The sequence below is a fragment of the Pipistrellus hanaki genome (assembly GCF_964339955.1).
Source record: "Pipistrellus hanaki genome assembly, chromosome: 1".
Classification (NCBI taxonomy): Eukaryota; Metazoa; Chordata; class Mammalia; order Chiroptera; family Vespertilionidae; genus Pipistrellus; species Pipistrellus hanaki.
The window spans coordinates 117,063,537-117,083,644 of record NC_140503.1 but is presented as its reverse complement, the minus strand read 5'-3'; the positions used below and the strand labels follow the sequence as shown (position 1 = coordinate 117,083,644).

Genomic DNA, 20,108 nt, shown 5'->3' with positions numbered 1-20,108 from the left:
GGCCAGGGAGACAGGCTGGCCCTTTAGGGTGTAGATGGGGAAGGTGATGCTCTGCAGGTCAAGCTTCTTGTTCAACTGCCAGGCGAACAGGAGGGGGTTGGAGGGCACACAGATGCCCTGGTTCTTAGCACACTCCTGAATGAAGAGGATCTGGGTTAGTCTCCTTGGGTGGCATTCAGAGCCTGCACCGCACTGTCTAGTCTGCTAACTTCTGCCAAGATTTCTTGTTCCAGAAAGGAGGCTGTGTGGGTCACCACTAGAATAGAAGCAAAATAGACCTCAGTGGCCATCCTGAAGACGGAGAAGTGAAAAGAGTCATCACTGGTGAAATGCTGCTGCACAAAGCGCCGTTCTGCCTTGGCCGGGCTCCTGACAGGGATGTACTGCTCCCCGGGATCCTCTTCTATGTCCTTGAAAAGGTGATTGAAGCCAGTGCTCAGAATAGCTGTCAGCAGCATGGGCATCAGTGGGAAGAACCAGGGGTGTGAGCCCACCTGCCACCCCAGCCATCCGAAGGCCAGGGAGAGCGGAGCCTCCAGGCAGTTGGTATGGCAGCGGTGCTTCTGAGCCCCTTCAGTTGAAGACAGACTGTGTACTGATTCCCACCACACTGAACTGGGTGCACTGGCTCTGGGGTTTTCTAGAGGGTCCAGGCCAATATCAGCCACTGACTGGGGCCACCAGGCATAGGTTAGAAAGTGATCTGTGGATGGCTAATTCTTGTGCTGAGCTTGGTGATACCCTGTCAAGGCCAAGCTGTGAACCAAGGCCGGCTTCTGCTATTGCCAGTCCTGGGTCCACTTAGTGAGAGGTATGGGGCGAGCTGAGGCCAGATGCTGCTTGCCTGAGAGATTTTTGGAAAATCTGACGCTGGAGCCAGGTTATTCCTATGATAAAGCTACTGGAAATAGCTTGAGTGGGCCTTAATGTTGTGTGGGGCAAACAGTCTGAGCCATATTAACAGAATTTCAGATATGGCACCTGTCTGCTAGCTCTGAGGGTAATGTGCTCATAAAAGGGAGCCTCTACAAGCACCCCTATCTGGTAGAAGGTTGGCCCTCTAGCTTTCACCCTGATGCCATTAATTCAGTTCCTCCCCATATGTCTTTCATGCCTTTCAAGCTGCTGCCTTTGAGCTGGAACTCAAGAGGTAGTGTGAGTCCAAATAAGTCCATATGTGGGCCCTTTAAGAGTAACTCCAGCAGTCTCAGCTTCAATCCATACCGGTTTTTATAGTCACATGTTATGGGACTTCTGTTCCTGGCACTGAAACCCTGAGCTGGGGGAGGGGAGAGTTCATCCTCAGAGGGGAACTGCACAGCCAAAATATCCTTCCAGATCATTATCCACCATGCATTGGCAGTGGGATCAGCCCTTCCTCATCTCTGCCACTCCTACCGGGTTTGATGTGGCCTCTCCTTTAATTTTATAGTTGTAGGACTTCCATTCAGCTTGAATTTAGGAAGTTCTGAATGAGGGTTGTTATGTCGTGTAGCTATAATTTGGATGTGGTTGTGGGAGGAGGTGAGCACCACCTATATCTATGTCTGACAGGTGAATATTTTATAATCTTGGAAGAAACAAACATTTCTTAGAGAGGACACTGAAAACACTAACCAAAAACATAAAATTTCAAAATTTTAAAAACTTAAGTTCATTTTAGTATCATTAAGAATACACATAGACTAGCCCCAGAATGGGAGAATAAGTCAATTAAACTTTTTTTCATAATAATACATACAGAAAGTACAATAGAAATAATATTGCTCCTGCCAGTATGGCTCAGTGGATAGAGTGTCAGCCTGTGTTCTGAAGGATCCCAGGTTCCATTCTGGTCAATTAGTGTACCTAGGCTGCAGACTCCATCCCTATCCCTGGTCAGGGTACATGTGGGTTTGTGGGAGGCAACCAATCGATTTGTCTGTCACATCAATATTTCTCTGTCTCTGTTTCTTCCTCTCTCTTTCACTCTCTAAAAATCAATGGAAAAATTAACCTCGGGTGAGGATTTTTTAAAATTCCATTTATGGTATAATATATAAAACACTTGAATTCCAAGCAGGAACTTTTAATGATGAAATAAGTTTGGGGAGGGGGGCAAACTGGAAATTTATACTTTATACTTCATTGTGCATAGATTACAATAAATAAGACAATTTCTAATGTGATAAAAATATTTTAATGAAAGACTAATGAATATTTCTAGGATATTTTAAATAACATTTTAAAATGGGATTGTCAATTCAAGGAAATGTGCCTTTGTTTTTAGCTTGTTGACTTTTGTTAATAGTGCATTTTTATCAGATTGAGTTGGGGCAATCAGGAATTCTATAACTGGTCTTTGATTTGTTAATGGATATTCAAACAAACCTTCATAAAAAGGTTAAGAATACTGGAATGAAAATTAGACCATGAGCAGCCCCAAAAAGCATAACAAGAAACAGAACCTTACAAACAAAATGTCCTGAAGATGTATCCTTCTGCTGCAGATAAGACACACACCCCTATGATTGTTGAAACTGCACTTTGTAACACAGGGTAGCCTAGCATATACAACGCCTCAATTGCTTTGTCATTTACTGAGGGCATAGAAGTAGAAACAAATGCATAGCGAACGTGTGCAGAAAAATCAAAAGAAAACCCTATACAAAAGACAAGATGGATATGGAGTCAAGATTGACATGCCAGAATGCCATGAAACCCGTTACTCCTACAATAACAGAACCAATAGCGAAAGTTACCCACAAGGAACACAGTGGGTGAGAAATTAACAATATGGAAACAAGAAACATAGCTACTGATGCAACAATGACATTTCGAACAGTGTTTTCTATTATTGCAGTGAACTGATCAAAATATATGAATGCTGGTTTATACACCACTAGGGGAATTTCACAATTTTTGGCCAACTGTCGGAACTGGATTGACATCTTTTTCTTATTGGTTGAAGTAGAAATACCTATGCTCTGAACGAAGGCCCGGGAAGAAGTGATTTCATGTGATGATGAAATACTAACATCATACTTAAAATGAGGAAAATCAAAAAACCTGGAAATACTGTTCATAAAAGTATTCTTATCATTTATATCTTGTTTTTTATCTTTCATATATTGCACATATTCTCATAACCAAAACTCGGTAAGTGTTTTTTCTACAAAGCCATTTTTTTCAAAATTTCCCAGACATTGTTCCAATTTTTGCCTAGCATCTTTATCCCAGTAGTCAAAAGTTTCAGTAACAATAACCATAACCTTGGGACCGTAAAGTAAAAAATAACCTTCTTCTGCATCAAAATACGTTGTAATGTAGGAATCGTCACTTGCCAAATTTCGAGGGTGTAAACCTTCCTGCACACAGAAACATCCCCATATACTACTTGTCAGGTACAACAGGTACAGAAGCACTACAAAAAACTTGGTCTTCTTGAATGTGAGAAAAGGGCCAAAATAATCTCTAAAGAACAAATTCATTGGATGAATATCAGCTTCCTGTTCATCTGGGAGAGAATCAAATGGGAGACAGCAGCATCTTTTTAAAGCGGAACATTTCTCCTTAGGCGCATTTGGCTTTTTTAACCAACATAGACAGGCTACTTCTCTAGTACCATCCAGGGCCATAAATGCTCCAAAACAGGTGATGTTATACAAATAACAGAAGAACAGGGTTGTTCCTGTATAGATGCAAAAGTACTGTATAGAGCTGAAAGAGGTCATAATCCCTGTATAGAAGGCCAGGATCTTAGTGGCAGAGGTGATTGTAATAGACACTGCCACTTTTGAATATGTCCTGGACATAAGATGTCTAATGCTATCCACCAGTTTGGTCTTCTGCCCGCCGGAAATCATAACAAACATGTCATCAACCCCAACACCTGTTAAAAAAAGAAACAACCTTCATAAAAATTAATTTTTATTAAAAAATTAAACAGGTCTCCCTGTCCCATGTGGCTCAGTTGTTTGAGCATAATCCCATGCCCCTAGAGGTCACTGGTTTGATTCCCTGTCAGGGCACATGCCTAGGTTATGGGCTGATCCCCAGTAGGAGCCATGCAGGAGGTGATGGATCAATGTTGTGCTCTCACATCTCTCTCTCTCTCTCTCTCTCTCTCTCTCTCTCTCTCTCTCTCTCTCTCTCTCTCTCTCCCTCTTTCTCTCTCTCTCTTTCCCTCCCTCCGTGCCTCCCTCCCTCACTTCCTCCCTCCCTCCCTCCCTCTCTTGCTTTCTCTCCCTCTCTCTCTCCCTCTCCCTCTCCCTCTCCCTTCCTCTCTGTCTGAAAATCAATAACAACTTATTTTAAAAACGCAAAGAGATCAATGCAAACCATTTTATTTTCCATCTCTTTCAGGTCTTATTTACCTTGCCCAATATGTGCTTTGATGCTAGGTCTCTCATTGCCTCTGAATCCACAACAGAAATCATCACTCCTTCTTCTGCAATAGCTTTGTGTTTCATACATACTCCTATTCTTTGGACATAGCACAATATATTCTACTCCTAATCTTCATTTAAAGTTGTTTCAATGATGAGTCAGAAAACCTGGTTGACTGGTTGTTACTGGAAGCAGGGTTAGCAATGCATCTTTGTTCTGCTAGACTACTTGAGAAACCATTTTCTCTCCTAAGTCATTTCATACTAATGCACAAACACAATGAGCAATCATTCTGTTGCTTAAAATATAAGCTGGATTTACCTGTTCTACAGTTAGCATCTAGCTATCAATGTGTTATGATTTGAGAGGCACCACATAGTTTATGGACAAACACACACACACATACACACACACACACACAAACACACAAACACACACACACACACACACACACACACACACACACACACAGTTTCCCTGCTGTTTTCTATAGGCAGAATGCTCTCATTCCTTCACTTTCCCAGTTTAAGGTCTTGTCTCATTAAAATGAAAGTACTCTTAATATCGGATTTATATCCCAAAATAAATCTCAAGGGTCCTTTACATATTAATGCCTAGTAGGTGATTAGTTCTTTTCTACATTGACATGTCATTATTTTTTTGAAATAAAGCAGACTTTGAAATTGGGAAAGGAGGACTACAAAGAAGAAAGGGGATCAGAAAGAACAGCATAGCATGCTGCAGATACATTTTACCTCCTCACACTTTCTACTAGAGTAATGATACAATCAGTACTTTGAACTAAAATGCTAATCTTAAATTATATTTGGGGGATCATCTTTATGGATTGCATGGATTACAATGGAGATTGCAACATTGCCTCTGATTCAGATGTTCTATGGGTATGATGATGGTAGGAGTATCTAAATTAAAATAACCAAGAATGAACTCCCTGATATTTATTAGATATCTAAAAACTGGTATTCGCCCAACCACCATGGCTCAGTAGTTGAGCACTGACCTCTGAAACAGGGGGTCACAGCTTAATACCTGGTCAGAGCACATGTCTGGGTTACGGGCCTGATCATCCATGGGGAGTGTGCAGGATGCAGCCAATCAATGATTCTTTCTCATCATTGATGTTTCTATCTCACTCTCCCTTGTTCTCTGAAATTAATAAAAAATATAAAAGCGAAAACCAACCAACTAGTTTTATTATTTATAGAACATTGTTAAGAAATTATACACATATAGTTTTTGAGTTGCTGCAATCACAAACACTCACACACATACACTCCTATGTACACACACACTATACAAAAAATGGTTTATGTTAAGTCAGGATACACAGTTTACTTATTTGTTGCTGTGGGGAACACTGAGTGGTTAAATGTGAGTGTATAGGAAGAAGGTTTGCACTAAAGAGCTCGAGTAAATAAGCTGACATCCAGTTTATAGCTAATCCACTATCTCCCACAGGAAACCAAATATTATTTCTTGTAAGTTGCTTATTTTCCAAAAATAAACACCTTTGTTTTTTCATGCTTACTCTAAAACAAATTCTGAAATTACAGAGAAATACAAATTAATAATTTAAATGACTGTAATTCCAACCTTGGGATAATTCCTGCTAATATTTTGGTGTTGATCCATTCAGAATTTGCTCTGTGCAAATATACAGATATAATTGTACCACTTAATTCCAAACATTTCATTTCATAACTAGTATTGTTTCATTTACTATTTCATGAAATGTAATATTTCATTTTTCATTTAATGTGTCTACTTCTTTTTAAAGACTGAAAATGATTTCAAAATTTTAATATGCTATATTTGAATTGATCAATCCCATCTTGATATAGGATTAGTTTTCTTTCTCTCAATATTTTCCTATTCTAAATTATACCAAAATGAACATGTTCTACTTTTCAAGCAATTGTTTAATTAATAGGACAAATTCCAAGCAGTGGAATTGATAGATCAAAGATATTCACTTTTAAATATTTTTAAAAATATATTTTATTGATTGCAGAGGTGTAAGGGAGAGGGAGAAAGAAATAGAGATATCAATGATGAGAGAGAATCATTGATTGGCTGCCTTCTACACACCACCTACTGGGGATCTAGGCTATAACCCATGCTTGTGCTCCGACTACAAATCGAACCATGACCTACCTCCTGGTTCACAGGTTGATGCTCAACAACTGAGTCACACTGGCAGGGCCCCTTTTAAATTTTAAGTATTTTTTTGTTGTTGTTGCAAAGTTGTACTGAAAGAAAGAGTGTCCCAATTTAAAACTTCCCCCAGCAGAATATGCATGCTCATTTGTACATAATTTTACCAAAAACTTCAATCCTACTAATTTTTATTTATCTAATAAGAAAATGAGGTATCTCACTTTTGGTTCAATTTGAATCCCTTAATTAATGGAGAAATCAAATGTTTTTACTTATATTTTCAATCTTGGTGTACATGTGAGTGTACAGTCTGTTCATGTTCCTTGCATTTCCATTTTGGGTGGCTTGATTTTTCATCTCTAAAAATACATAATAACATTTTATTTTCTTGTTGCTGGCACCTCATTTTGGATCTGTAGAGCCACTTACACATAATTATTTTGCTTAATGTAAAATAAGCTCTTTTCCTAGGTATCCTACACCCCCACATACTCAGTGTGTAGTTTCTTTTGTTTTCCTCACCTAGAACAAGAAATGGTGCATTTTTAATTATGGTCACAAATGGCACCCCCATGTGCAACATCAGGCCAAAGCCGCTGAACACTGCCAAGGCAGTTGGAATCACTCCAAAAATTGCAACAAACATTTTGTTTCGTACACAGTTGCACCTGTAAATTTGGAGGGAAAAATCATAGAATTTGTGGTGGCAGTGAAATTCCATCAATTCATAACAGTTTTCACTTAGACATGTATTTAGAAACCTCTTGGGCAACAATTCCCACACCTTTCTGGTGGAGACATTTAAATTTCTGTCATAATGCAAGGGGGTGGGGGAGAGAGGAAGCAGAAAAGTTCGAAATCTGTACGTTTATTAAACTTCCAGGGGTGATTTTTATTTATTGACTAGAGGCATGGTACACACACAAAATTCATGCATGGGGGGGTCGGGGGGGGAGATGTCCCTCAGCCCAGCCTGCACCCTCTTCAATCTAGGACCCCTCAAGGGATTTCCAACTGTCTGAGCCAGGGGCCTGTGGTGCTTTGCAGGCCAGCCACTCCCCCAGGGGACCCAAGCCAAGGCCCTAGTATCTGGAATTTATTTACCTTCTACAATTGAGACTTTGTAGCCTGAAGCAGAGCCAAGCCTCCCGCTCGGGCCATGGCCAGCAGCTATTTCTGTTTGGATTTGTTTACCTTCTATAATTGAAACTTTGTAGCCTTGAGTGGAGGCTTAGGCTGGCAAGGGCAGGTGGAAAGCTTGGCTTCTTCAATTGCCTGGGAAACCCACGCCTCCCTCCTGCTATCTGTGGCCACAGCCATTTGGTTGGGATTAATTTGCATACTTTCTCTGATTGGCTGGTGGGCATGGCTTGTGGGTGTAGCAGAGGTATGGTCAATTTGTATATTACTCTTTTATTAGATAAGATAGAAAGAAGGGATGCTGTCATTATTTGAATGTCAACTTTTCTAGTTTTCAAATGTAGGCTCTCTCTTCTATTAAAGATATCTAAAGGCAGGTATCAGTCATTTGTTTTGAAGCAGTTAACCAAGTAAAATATAAAACCATTTATGATTTTCCAACAACAACAAAAAAGAGGTTGGTTGTGTGATTCAAAAAAAAATTTTGTTTTTCATTTAGTAGCAATTTTTCTACAGCTCACTTCACTTGTAGAGGAGAATCATGAAAATATTTTAGAAGGAGCTTTTGTATATTCTTTGTTAACCACAATATACACTGAATGGCCAGATTATTATCTCTGAAAGCATAATAATCTAGCCACTCAGTGTATATTCTCTAACCTAATAATCGAGTGATATGCAAATTAATCATCACTCTGCTGCACCAGCCATGCCTACCAGCCAATCAGAGTAAGTATGCAAATTAACACAACAAAGATTGCAGTTAATTTGCATATGTGGAGGGAGGTATGGGGGGGGGAGAGGAATATCTGTAATAATCTTTACAATAAAGATTTAATTTTAAAAAAAGAAAGTGAAGAAATAATTCATAGAGTGAGTGGTGGAATCATATATCTTTCTGGTAAGGTTTAATATATAACATATATAAAGTATTCATCAATAACAGGACTCAACAACAGAAGGACAAATGACCACATTAAAAATGAGTATAGGCTTTGAATAGACATTTCTCCAAAGACGATGTACAAATGGCCAATAAACACATCAAAAGCTACTTATCATTAGTTAGTAGGGAATTGTGAGTCCAAACCACAATGAGATAATATTGAGCAACTACCCATAGATAATATTGAGCTATAACCCATAAAACAGAAAATGACAAGTTTGCCGAGGAAGTGGAGATGTTGCTGGTGGGATATTAAAAGGTGTTTCCTATGGAAAACAGTTTAGCAGTTCTTTAAGAAATTAACCTGGAATTATCACACACTACCAATTCTACTTCAAGATATAAAATGAAAAAGAATTGAAAATGAGTACAAATGGACATTTGTATTCTAATGTTCATTGAATTGAAAATGAGTACAAATGGACATTTGTATACTAATGTTCGTTGAAGCATTAGTCATAATAGCCAAAAGGTAGAAATATTTCCAGGGGCCCATCAAAAGACAAGTGGCTAAATAAAAAACATACAATGGAATATTATTTAGCAACAAAAATAAATAAAGTTGTGATACATATTACAACATGGATGAACACTGAAAACATTGTGCTAAGTGAGGTAAACCATTCACAAAAGGACAATTTTTATATAATCCCACTTATTTGAATCTCTAAAATAGACAAATTCACAGAGACATAGTGTTTGAAGGTTTACCAGGGCTGGGAGGAGGCAATGGGGTGTTCTTGCTTAATATGTACAACATTTCTACTCATAGTAATGGAAAATATTTGGGAACAGATAACTGAACCAATTGCACAGGTTTCTGACCATTATTAATATAACTGAATTGTTAACTCAAAATGGTTAAAATGACATTTTATATTATGTATATTATATATGTTTTACCACAATAAATTAAAAAATCATTTATAAAAACAAACATTATACCTGAAGCATGATGCTATTGAAAATAATATGATTAGAAAATAAGCCACATAAAATAAAGGGATCACCATCTTTGAAGTTGCCTCAAATTCCAGTTGTCTAGAAAGTGTTGTAAAGTAGACCACCTGCCACAGAAATGTACTCAGATGAGTAACTCTTAATTACAATATTTGTGAATGAGTTACAAACACTATTAAAACACTCTAGCTTATTGATGAAGAAATATTCAAATTCATTAAAAGATCAAAACACATGAATTATCATTTTAGAATAAAGAACATAGATTTGCTTCTTCCCCCAAATTTCTGGCATGCTCTCTAAAGTTTCTTACAAAAATCCAAAAGTTTAAAATATCTGAAAATACAAAATCTAGATTTTTCATAAAACCTTGAAATCCTATATAAAACTGTAATATGTAAATCAACTGAGAGACAACAACTGAGTCACTAGAATGTGCACTGACCACCAGGAGGCAGATGCTCAAATCAGGACCTGCATTCTGGTGGTCAGTGTGCTCCCACGGGGGGAGTGCTGCTCAGCCAGAAGCTGGGCTTCTGGATAGCAAGAGCAGAGGTGGTGGCGGGAGCCTCTCCTGCCTCAGCTGCAGGTGGACAGTAAGGAGCTAGGAGTGCGTGGCTGTGAGAGCCCGGACTGCCAGAAGGATATCTGAGTGCCAGTTTAGGCCCAATCTCTGAGATGTCCCGAACTGTGAGAGGACACAGACCGGGCTAAGGGACTCCCATCTCCCTATGCACAAATTTCGTGCATCGGGTCTCTAGTTATTAATAATTGAAGATCTTGCCAAAACCAGTTTGGCTCAGTGGATAGAGCATCAGCTTGTGGACTGAAAGGTCCCATGTTCGATTCTGGTCAAGGGCATGTACTTTGGTTGCAGGCACATCCCCAGTGCAGGTTGTGCAGGAGGCAGCTGAACAATGTTTCTCTCTCATCGTTGTTTCTAACTATCTCTCTCCCTTCCTCTCTGTAAAAAAAACAATAAAATATATGTTTTAAAAAATAATAAATAATTAAAGATCTTGTGGCTTTTTCTAAAATTTTATTGGATTGTTGTATTTTACTATTTAATTGAATATTTCAGAAGGCCTGGTATTCAAAGGCTTTTCCCAATGGGTGTCTCACTTTCACCAAGCTATTCAGAAGTAGGTTTGCTGAACCAGGAATTACTGAACAGTTATCATGTTTCTGGCACTATGATATACTAAAAAAAAATAATAATAATAATAAATAAATAAATAAATAAATAAATAAATAAGAAGAAGAAGAAGCTGAGCTAGATATCATTTTCAGTAAAACTATGGAACATTTGCTTGAAGTTTTTTTGTTTGTTGTTTTTTATTCCAGTGAACTTCAAACAAATTTTTGGGGGCTCCTGGAAACTGCAAAGACTTTAACTAAAAGTAAGAATTCCCAAGTAATTTGGCTAGAAAACACATCCCCAAAACTAAGCCTGAAGATAAATGTCTGTACTGAACAGACCTACAATGAGGATGGAGCATTTGTCTTTTCCATCCAAATATTTACAAGGAGCTAAGATTTGTGGCATTCTTCAGGGTGTTAAAGAAAGTTGGATTAAGTGCCAAATACAGTAGCACGTGACTAACTTCAAGTCAAGGTCTCCTTCACTCAGAGAGTGCTATTGCCATCTATGGATCTATGGTCCTTGGAACAAGTGTTCTTACCCTCCCACTTTCCCCTGGCCTCCCTGTCAACCCCAGCTGCCACGTACCCGGATCATCTTCAAGGGCAAACTCTCTTCAAGATTGCTAAATTCATACAGGAAATGTACCATCTACCTCTTGCTATGCTCACTATTCTCTTTCTCTTGGGTTTTCAGGTAATATTGCAGCCGCATGGCTTTGGCCTCTAGGAGTAAATGGTTTGCTCCCACCCGGTTGCGTAAGATGGTTCCACCAAGGGTGCCGGCCAGGGAGACAGGCTGGGACTCTGGTTGCTGCTCCTCTGTGGGCTTTGGCTCCATATCTAAGGCCACCCTCAGACATGTTGAGACTCATTTCCATGAAGAGAAGGCCAGTAGCTGCTGGGTGAGCACCTATCTGCACCCCAGTCAACAGTTTCCCAACGGATTTCCAACGGTTTCCTGAAGATTCTAAGAAGTCTGTTCATAGCTGCTCCTGTCTGGATGCTGGAGCCTTCACTGGGCAGCACTTAAATTGCCTAAGATGGTTCCACCAAGGGTGCCGGCCAGGGAGACAGGCTGGCCCTTTAGGGTGTAGATGGGGAAGGTGATGCTCTGCAGGTCAAGCTTCTTGTTCAACTGCCAGGTGAATAGGAGGGGGTTGGAGGGCACACAGATGCCCTGGTTCTTAGCACACGCCTGACTGAAGAGTATCTGGGTTAGTCTTCTTGGGTGGCATTCAGGGCCTGCACCGCACTGTCTAGTCTGCTAACTTCTGCCAAGATTTCTTGTTCCAGAAAGGAGGCTGAGTGGGTCACCACTAGAATAGAAGCAAAATAGACCTCAGTGGCCATCCTGAAGATGGAGAAGTGAAAAGAGTCATCACTGGTGAAATGCTGCTGCACAAAGCGCTGTTCTGCCTTGGCCGGGCTCCTGACAGGGGTGTACTGCTCCCCGGGGTCCTCTTCTATGTCCTTGAGCAGGTGAATGAAGCCAGTGCTCAGAGTAGCTGTCAGCAGCATGGGCATCAGCAGGAAGAACCAGGGTTGTGAGCCCACCTGCCACCCCAGCCATCCGAAGGCCCGGGAGAGCGGAGCCTCCAGGCAGTTGGTATGGCAGCGGTGTTTCTAAGCCCCTTCAGTTGAAGACAGACTGTGAGGTGATTCCCACCACACTGAACTGAACCTCTTACGCTCTTTGGCTCCTGGTGGCTCTTCCTGCTGCCCTGAAGCCAAGTCCAGGTCTGGTTTCTGTTCCAAGAGCAGCTCTGGCTTCTTGTCTGCGTGTGGTGCTGCCTGCAGATCTGCCCCTTCATCCAAGTCTGGTCCAGGCCCCGATGACTTTGGCAGGGACTCTGGTTGCTGCTCCTCTGTGGGCTCTGGTTGCTGCTCCTCCATATCTAAGGCCACCCTCAAACATGTTGAGACTCATTTCCATGAAGAGAAGACCAGTAGCTGCTGGGTGAGCACCTATCTGCACCCCAGTCAACAGTTTCCCAACGGATTCCCAACGGTTTCCTGGCGATTCTAAGAAGTCTGTTCATGGCTGCTCCTGTCTGGATGCTGGAGCTTTCACTGGGCAGCACTGAAATTGCCTAAGATGGTTCCACCAAGGGTGCCAGCCAGGGAGACAGGCTGGCCCTTTGGGGTGTAGATGGGGAAGGTGATGCTCTGCAGGTCAAGCTTCTTGTTCAACTGCCAGGCGAACAGTAGGGGGTTGGAGGGCACACAGATGCCCTGGTTCTTAGCACACGCCTGACTGAAGAGGATCTGGGTTAGTCTTCTTGGGTGGCATTCAGAGCCTGCACCGCACTGTCTAGTCTGCTAACTTCTGCCAAGATTTCTTGTTCCAGCAAGGAGGCTGAGTGGGTCACCACTAGAATAGAAGCAAAATAGACCTCAGTGGCCATCCTGAAGACGGAGAAGTGAAAAGAGTCATCACTGGTGAAATGCTGCTGCACAAAGCGCTGTTCTGCCTTGGCCCGGCTCCTGACAGGGGTGTACTTCTCCCCGGGGTCCTCTTCTATGTCCTTGAGCAGGTGAATGAAGCCAGTGCTCAGAGTAGCTGTCAGCAACATGGGCATCAGTAGGAAGAACCAGGGGTTTGAGCCCAACTGCCACCCCAGCCATCCAAAGGCCCGGGAGAGCGGAGTCTCCAGGCAGTTGGTATGGCAGCGGTGCTTCTGAGCCCCTTCAGTTGAAGACAGACTGTGTACTGATTCCCACCACACTGAACTGGGTGCACTGGCTCTGGGGTTTTCTAGAAGGTCCAGGCCAATATCAGCCACTGACTGGGGCCACCAGGCATAAGTTAGAAAGTCATCTGTGGATGGCTACTTCTTGTGCTGAGCTTGGAGATACCCTGTCAAGGCCAAGCTGTGAACCTAGGCTGGCTTCTGCTATTGCCAGTCCTGGGTCCACTTAGTGAGAGGTATGGGGCGAGCTGAGGCCAGATGCTGCTTGCCTGAGAGATTTTTGGAATATCTGACGCTGGAGCCAGCTTATTCCTACGATAAAGCTACTGGAAATAGGTTGAGTGGGCCTAATGTTGTGTGGGGCAAACAGTCTGAGCCATATTAACAGAATTTCAGATATGGCACCTTTCTGCTAGCTCTGAGGGTAATGTGCTCATAAAAGGGAGCCTCTACAAGCACCCCTGTCTGGTAGAAGGTTGGCCCTCTAGCTTTCACCCTGATGCCATTAATTCAGTTCCTCCCCATATGTCTTTCATGCCTTTCAAGCTGCTGCCTTTGAGCTGGAACTCAAGAGGTAGTGTGAGTCCAAATAAGTCCATATGTGGGCCCTTTAAGAGTAACTCCAGCAGTCTCAGCTTCAATCCATACCGGTTTTTATAGTCACATGTTATGGGACTTCTGTTCCTGGCACTGAAACCCTGAGCTGGGGGAGGGGAGAGTTCATCCTCAGAGGGGAACTGCACAGCCAAAATATCCCTCCAGATCATTATCCACCATGCATTGGCAGTGGGATCAACCCTTCCTCATCTCTGCCACTCCTACCAGGTTTGATGTGGCCTCTCCTTTAATTTTATAGTTGTAGGACTTCCATTCAGCTTGAATTTAGGAAGTCAATTCAAGGAAATGTGCCTTTGTTTTTAGCTTGTTGACTTTTGTTAATAGTGCATTTTTATCAGATTGAGTTCGGGCAATCAGGAATTCTATAACTGGTCTTTGATTTGTTAATGGATATTCAAACAAACCTTCATAAAAAGGTTAAGAATACTGGAATGAAAATTAGACCATGAGCAGCCCCGAATAGCATAACAAGAAACATAACCTAAAAAAATGTCCTGAAGATGTATCCTTCTGCTGCAGATAAGACACACACCCCTATGATTGTTGAAACTGCACTTTGTAACACAGGGTAGCCAGCATATACAACGCCTCAATTGCTTTGTCATTTACTGAGGGCATAGAACTAGAAACAAATGCATAGCAAATGTGTGCAGAAAAAATCAAAAGAAAACCCTATACAAATGACAAGATTAATCATGGATATGGAGTCAAGATTGACATGCCAGAATGCCTTGAAACCCGTGACTCCTACAATAACAGAACCAATAGCGAAAGTTACCCACAAGGAACACAGTGGATGAGAAATTAACAATATGGAAACAACAAACATAGCTACTGATGCAACAATGACATTTCGAACAGTGTTTTCTATTATTGCAGTGAACTGATCAAACTACAATATATGAATGCTGGGTTCTACACCACTAGGGGAATTTCACAATTTTTGGCCAAGTGTCGGAACTGGATTGACATCTTTTTCTTATTGGTTGAAGTAGAAATACCTATGCTCTGAACGAAGGCCCCGGGAAGAAGTGATTTCATGTGATGATGAAATATTAACATCATACTTAAAATGAGGAAAATCAAAAAAAACCTGGAAATACTGTTCATAAAATATTCTTATCATTTATATCTTGTTTTTTATCTTTCATATATTGCACATATTCTCCTAACTGTTGAATGGAGCAGAGACCACCCAAGAGGCAGAGACCCCTACCCGGGAAATAACTCCAACTAGCCAATTGCGGAGTCAAATAACAAATTTTATTACAGTTTCGAATCTGGGCTGCCGCCGCCAGGATGGAGCAGGCAGCAAACAGCAGCAAGCAGTTACAAATCCAGCTTTTTATGCACATTTCAAATAAGGGGGGTGGAGGTCGTTTCTATATCACTTAACCTTGTGGTTGCATGCATCGGCAAGATGGCCTAATCTCCCTTCTTGGTTTGTCCTGTTCTTTTAGCCTTGACTAACCCAGCCTGCTGATTTGGACTTCAGCCTTAACTACCCCAGACTGTTGATTTGGCCTTCAGGTCCAGGAGGGGTTAGTAGCAACTTTCTACCCTCCAGGCAAGGTCAGTTATTTTCCATTCCTCATTCCCCACTGCTTTTAGTTCCTTAGCAGAGGTCAAATCCTTGGCCTCTTTTCTTTGTAAGCAAGCAAGCAAGCAAGTTTACAAAAGCAAGAAATCAGCAGTTAGCTAAACAGCTGTGTCTTCAGTTTGCACGAATCGGCTGTATTGGGTGGTTAGGGCCAACAGCTTAACAGCCTGAACAGGCTCTCTAACAAAAGCTACTAACCTGTTAATTATGATGGGCCCATAGATCAGGCCTAGAAGTAAGAGTAGGAGGGGTCCCGCCAAGGCTGATATCAGAGTGGTCAGCCAAGGGGACCAATTGAACAGCCCTTCAAACCAGCCCTCTTGACTTTCTTTCTCCTTTTCCCTTTTTCTCAGTCGCTTCTGTAGGGTTTTAATGCTCTCCCTTATCACGCCTGAGTGGTTGGCATAGAAGCAACAAGCCTCTCCAAGCGCTGTACAGAGGCCTCCCTGTTGGAGAAATAACAAGTCTAGCCCTCGCCGGTTCTGGAGGACTACCTCCGCCAGGGAGTCCAGGGCCCTCTCTAGGTGGCTGATTTGATCTTGAATGAGCCTGATATCTTCTGAGAACTGGACTGATAGTTTCTGAATCCCAATCTGGCCAGTAGTCAGGGCCGCAGCGCTAACGGCCGCTGAACCGGCAATTCCTAGCCCAGCAAGTAATGGGACTAAGAGGGGGGTTCTTTTCTGAAGGCGGAGATGGGCTTCTGGGGATAGGAAATGCTCCATTCCAGAGGGGCCAGCATAGATATAGACCTGGGGGATTACATACACTAAAATGCAGAACCAAGGCTCTCGGCTCCTTTCAGCTACCAGACACCGAGTTAATCCATAAGTGTAAGCAATCCAAACCCCTTCAGGGGCAATCAATACCTGGGTGTTGCGGGAAATTTTCATGCTGCTATTACAATTCTGGGAGTAAGAGGAAGCTGACAAGGAGTATTCTACTCCTATGAAACAGGACCCTTTCCCTTGGAGGTCCCCCAGGGTTAAGGAGGCCGCCCCACCTTCCAGGCAAGTTGCTAGATCAGCGAGATGCTGATCATCAAGGGTGGTGTTTTTCACTTCCTCCTCCCCTGTTCCTATTTTTAGGCTGGCGGCTAGACCTATATAGTAAGGGGGTGAGGGATTTAAGCATAACCAGCAACTATCGGTGGTCGCTGGGTTGGAGCTATTCAGGAGAGTAAAAACTGAATCTAGAGTCCTCATGAGTCTGGCCTGTGGGACAGGAACAGGAGGGATAGTGGTTCTTGGTTTCCCCCCAGTGGATACAATTGTTGAGGAATTGTGGCCCCGATCAGGTTGACCTGCGATGGTGGTGGTCCGCGAGGAGCTCCTTGTGGGCTGAGGTGGAGGGCTCGGTCTGGGCCTAGGCAATACTTGGGGGTTTAACACTCCATTTGGGCCTATGGGAAGCCGGGGCCCTTTGACTCTCATCTTTTGGATAGTGAACAGGGTTCCTAGGTCAGTGCCTGCTATACATAAGGGGAGGCCCCAAGTCTTTCCTGTAGGCCAAAATGGGCTTCCTCCATCTCGGACAGTCACTACCGTTGGATTACACTGGGTAAAGACTGAACATCTCTCAGGCCTTGGGTCAATTAGCCTGGCAAATTTAATGTCCGGGTCTCCTTGTTTCTAAGGCGTAAAAGACTCAGAACCCCAATGGTGATAATAAAAATCCTCAATGTTCCTATACTGGTGCCGCCCTTTTCTCTCTGGATATCCATAATGCTGAGTGTGCCATAGCTGCCGAGCTACGTATATATTTCCACCAAATGTTGAGGAACACGTCACTATTCCCAGTCCTGATATGCCCATGCTCCCCCCTCGGCCCCTAAGGCCCAGTGTATCACAAGGCTCATCCCCAAAGAACTGGCTCAGGTCTACTCGGAAACTGGGGGTTCTAGAGTAGGTGGTATTCTCGGCTAACGTGGTTCTATCGGTTGTGCGAACCAACACCCACCTAGATTGGAGGGGAACTGTTGCTCCTCCCTAGCCTACAATCAAAATCAGGGGTACTGTTCTGACCCACCATCCCGAATCAGTTTGACTTTTAAGGGGTCTGAAGTAGTCTCTACCCGCCATGTCCCGTTGTCGTCCTGAGGCGGTGCTTTCTTCAACCGGGTGTGGTGAATCCAGGCAGTCTTTCCCGCCACTCGAGCTGCTGTCAGTGTGCTGATGATAACCTGGTAGGGTCCCTCCCAGCGGGGTGTCAGCTGTGCTGGGTTGATCTTCTTCACTTAGACCAGGTCACCAGGAGTAAAAAGCAGCTTCTCCGCTGTGGCTGAGTCTGGATTCGGTAGAGCCTCGTTCAGTGCTGCTCAACTCTGGGTTCGGGATGCCTGTAAAGCCTGCAAAGACTTGAGCAAAGTTCGTTGTTTAATGCCAGACAGGTGCTCTGGCCCCAGGCTGGGTACAATGGGTGGCTTCAGCCCGTATAAAACTTCAAAAGGGGAGTACCCTTCCCTGCCCGGAGTGCATCTTACCCGGAGGAGGGCTTGAGGAAGCAAACTCACCCAGTCGCCACCAGTCTCTACTTTCATTTTGGTAATTGCTTCCTTTATAGTCCTGTTTACTCTCTCTACCTGTCCTGAACTCTGAGGGCGATAGGCACAGTGGAGTTTCCACGTTATTCTTAATGCCTCAGCCAATATCTGAGTTAATTGAGCTATAAAGGCAGGACCATTATCTGAGCCTAATCGGAGGGGTAGTCCGAATCTGGGAATTATTCCATTAATAAGTGCTTTAAGACTACCTGGGCTGTCTCTCCCCTCGTAGGGAAAGCCTCTACCCATCCTGAGAAGGTGTCAATGAATACCAGGAGGTACTTGTAACCTCCTCTGGCTGGAGTCATTTCAGTGAAGTCGACTTCCCAGTGTTCTCCTGGCTGCTCACCCCTCAGGCGGGCACTGCCTCCTTCAATCCCAGGGCGAGGGTTCGCATTCACTGTGGCACAAACGGTCCACCTCTCGATTACGTCTTGTGCCATTTTGTATATACCTTGGATCAAGTAGTGCTTCCTTATCAATTCAGCCAGCTTGTTCTCTCCTAAGTGGGTGGTATGATGCGTTTGCTCCACTATCTGCCTCCCCACTGCTTTTGGGAGTAGCACTCTGCCTTTTGGCAACTGATACCAGCCGTTTGAGGACTTAGTCTCCCCTAGCTTCCTAGCCAGTTCATCATCTTCCTTTGAATATGAAGGGACTATGGCTGGCTGGTCTTCCTTGACCGGGGAGGGGGTGACCGGTAATGCACGTGCCTGCCCCTCCCGGGCCACAGCTCTCGCAGTTTCATCCGCGAACTGGTTCCCTTTTGCCTCCAAGGAATCACCTCGTTGGTGGCCCTTACAGTGTATAACGGCCACCTTGCGGGGTTTCCACACGGCCGCTAGGAGAAATAATATTTCTGCTGTATGTTTAATGTCCTTCCCTCCGGCCGTGAGGAGGCCTCTCTCCTTATAGATGGCCCCGTGCACGTGAAGAGTGGCAAAAGCATACCTGCTATCAGTGTAGATGTTGAGAGCTTTTCCTTCTTCCCACTCCAAGGCTTGAGTGAGGGCTATTAACTCGGCCTTCTGGGCGGAGGTACCTCGTGGTAGTGCCTGAGCCCAGATCACAGTATCCAAAGTGACAACGGCTGTACCGGCCACTCTCTCTCCGTCCAGAAGGTAGCTGCTGCCATCTGTGAAAAGAGTTACCTCGGCATCCGCTAGGGGTTGGTCCTTCAGGTCCGGGCGGGTAGTGGTTAGAGTGTCCAGATAATCTCCTCAATGGTGAAGAGGCAACGTCCCGTCCGTCTCCGGCAACAAGGTGGCAGGATTGAGCGCCGATGTCTGGCGGAATTGAATGCGGGGAGGGTCTAACAACAGTACCTGATACTGTGTGATCCGGGCGTTCGTCATCCACCTGTCCGGAGGGGTGCGGAGCAGCCCCTCAAGGTTGTGGGCTGAAGTCACCTCCAGGTTCTGGCCAAACGTCAGCTTGGTGGCTTCTCGCACAAGGAGGGTGGCTGCTGCAACAGTTCGTAGGCACTCCGGCCAGCCAGCGGCAACAGGATCCAGCCTCTTAGACAAGTAAGCCACTGGCCTCTTCCAGGGTCCTAGAGTTTGGGTGAGCACCCCCTTTGCCACTCCCTGTCCTTCGGCCACAAAAAGCTGAAAGGGCTTCTCCAGGTCAGGTAGGCTGAGAGCCGGGGCTTGAAGGAGGGCCTGCTTAAGAGTTTGGAAGGCCTCTTCCTCCTTCTCTGTCCAAATTAAAGCTCCTGCTCGCCGAGCCGTAGCTGCGTGGAGGGGCTTAGCCATTTCTGCAAAGCCTGGTATCCACAGGCGATAATAGCCCACAGTCCCTAGGAATTCCCGGACCTGCCGCTTAGTCTTCAGGACTGGTATCTGGAGGACTGCTTGGACTCTGCTCTCTGCTAAGGACCGAGCCCCTTCCTTTATTCGAACACCCAGATGAGTAACTTCCTTG

The 20,108-nt window shown here is 43.8% G+C and overlaps 1 pseudogene across 1 annotated transcript in view; it reads right to left on the bottom strand.

Annotated features, from left to right (window-relative positions):
• Positions 1–2,372: 2,372 nt before the first annotated feature.
• Positions 2,373–20,108, bottom strand: part of LOC311620790 (patched domain-containing protein 3-like) — a 30,995-nt pseudogene continuing 13,259 nt past the window's right edge. The window contains exons 5-6 of the transcript in view: positions 14,525–15,211; positions 2,373–2,447 (exon numbers count right to left, since the gene is read on the bottom strand). The product of the transcript in view is annotated as a patched domain-containing protein 3-like (transcript). The remainder of the gene's footprint in view (positions 2,448–14,524; positions 15,212–20,108) is intronic.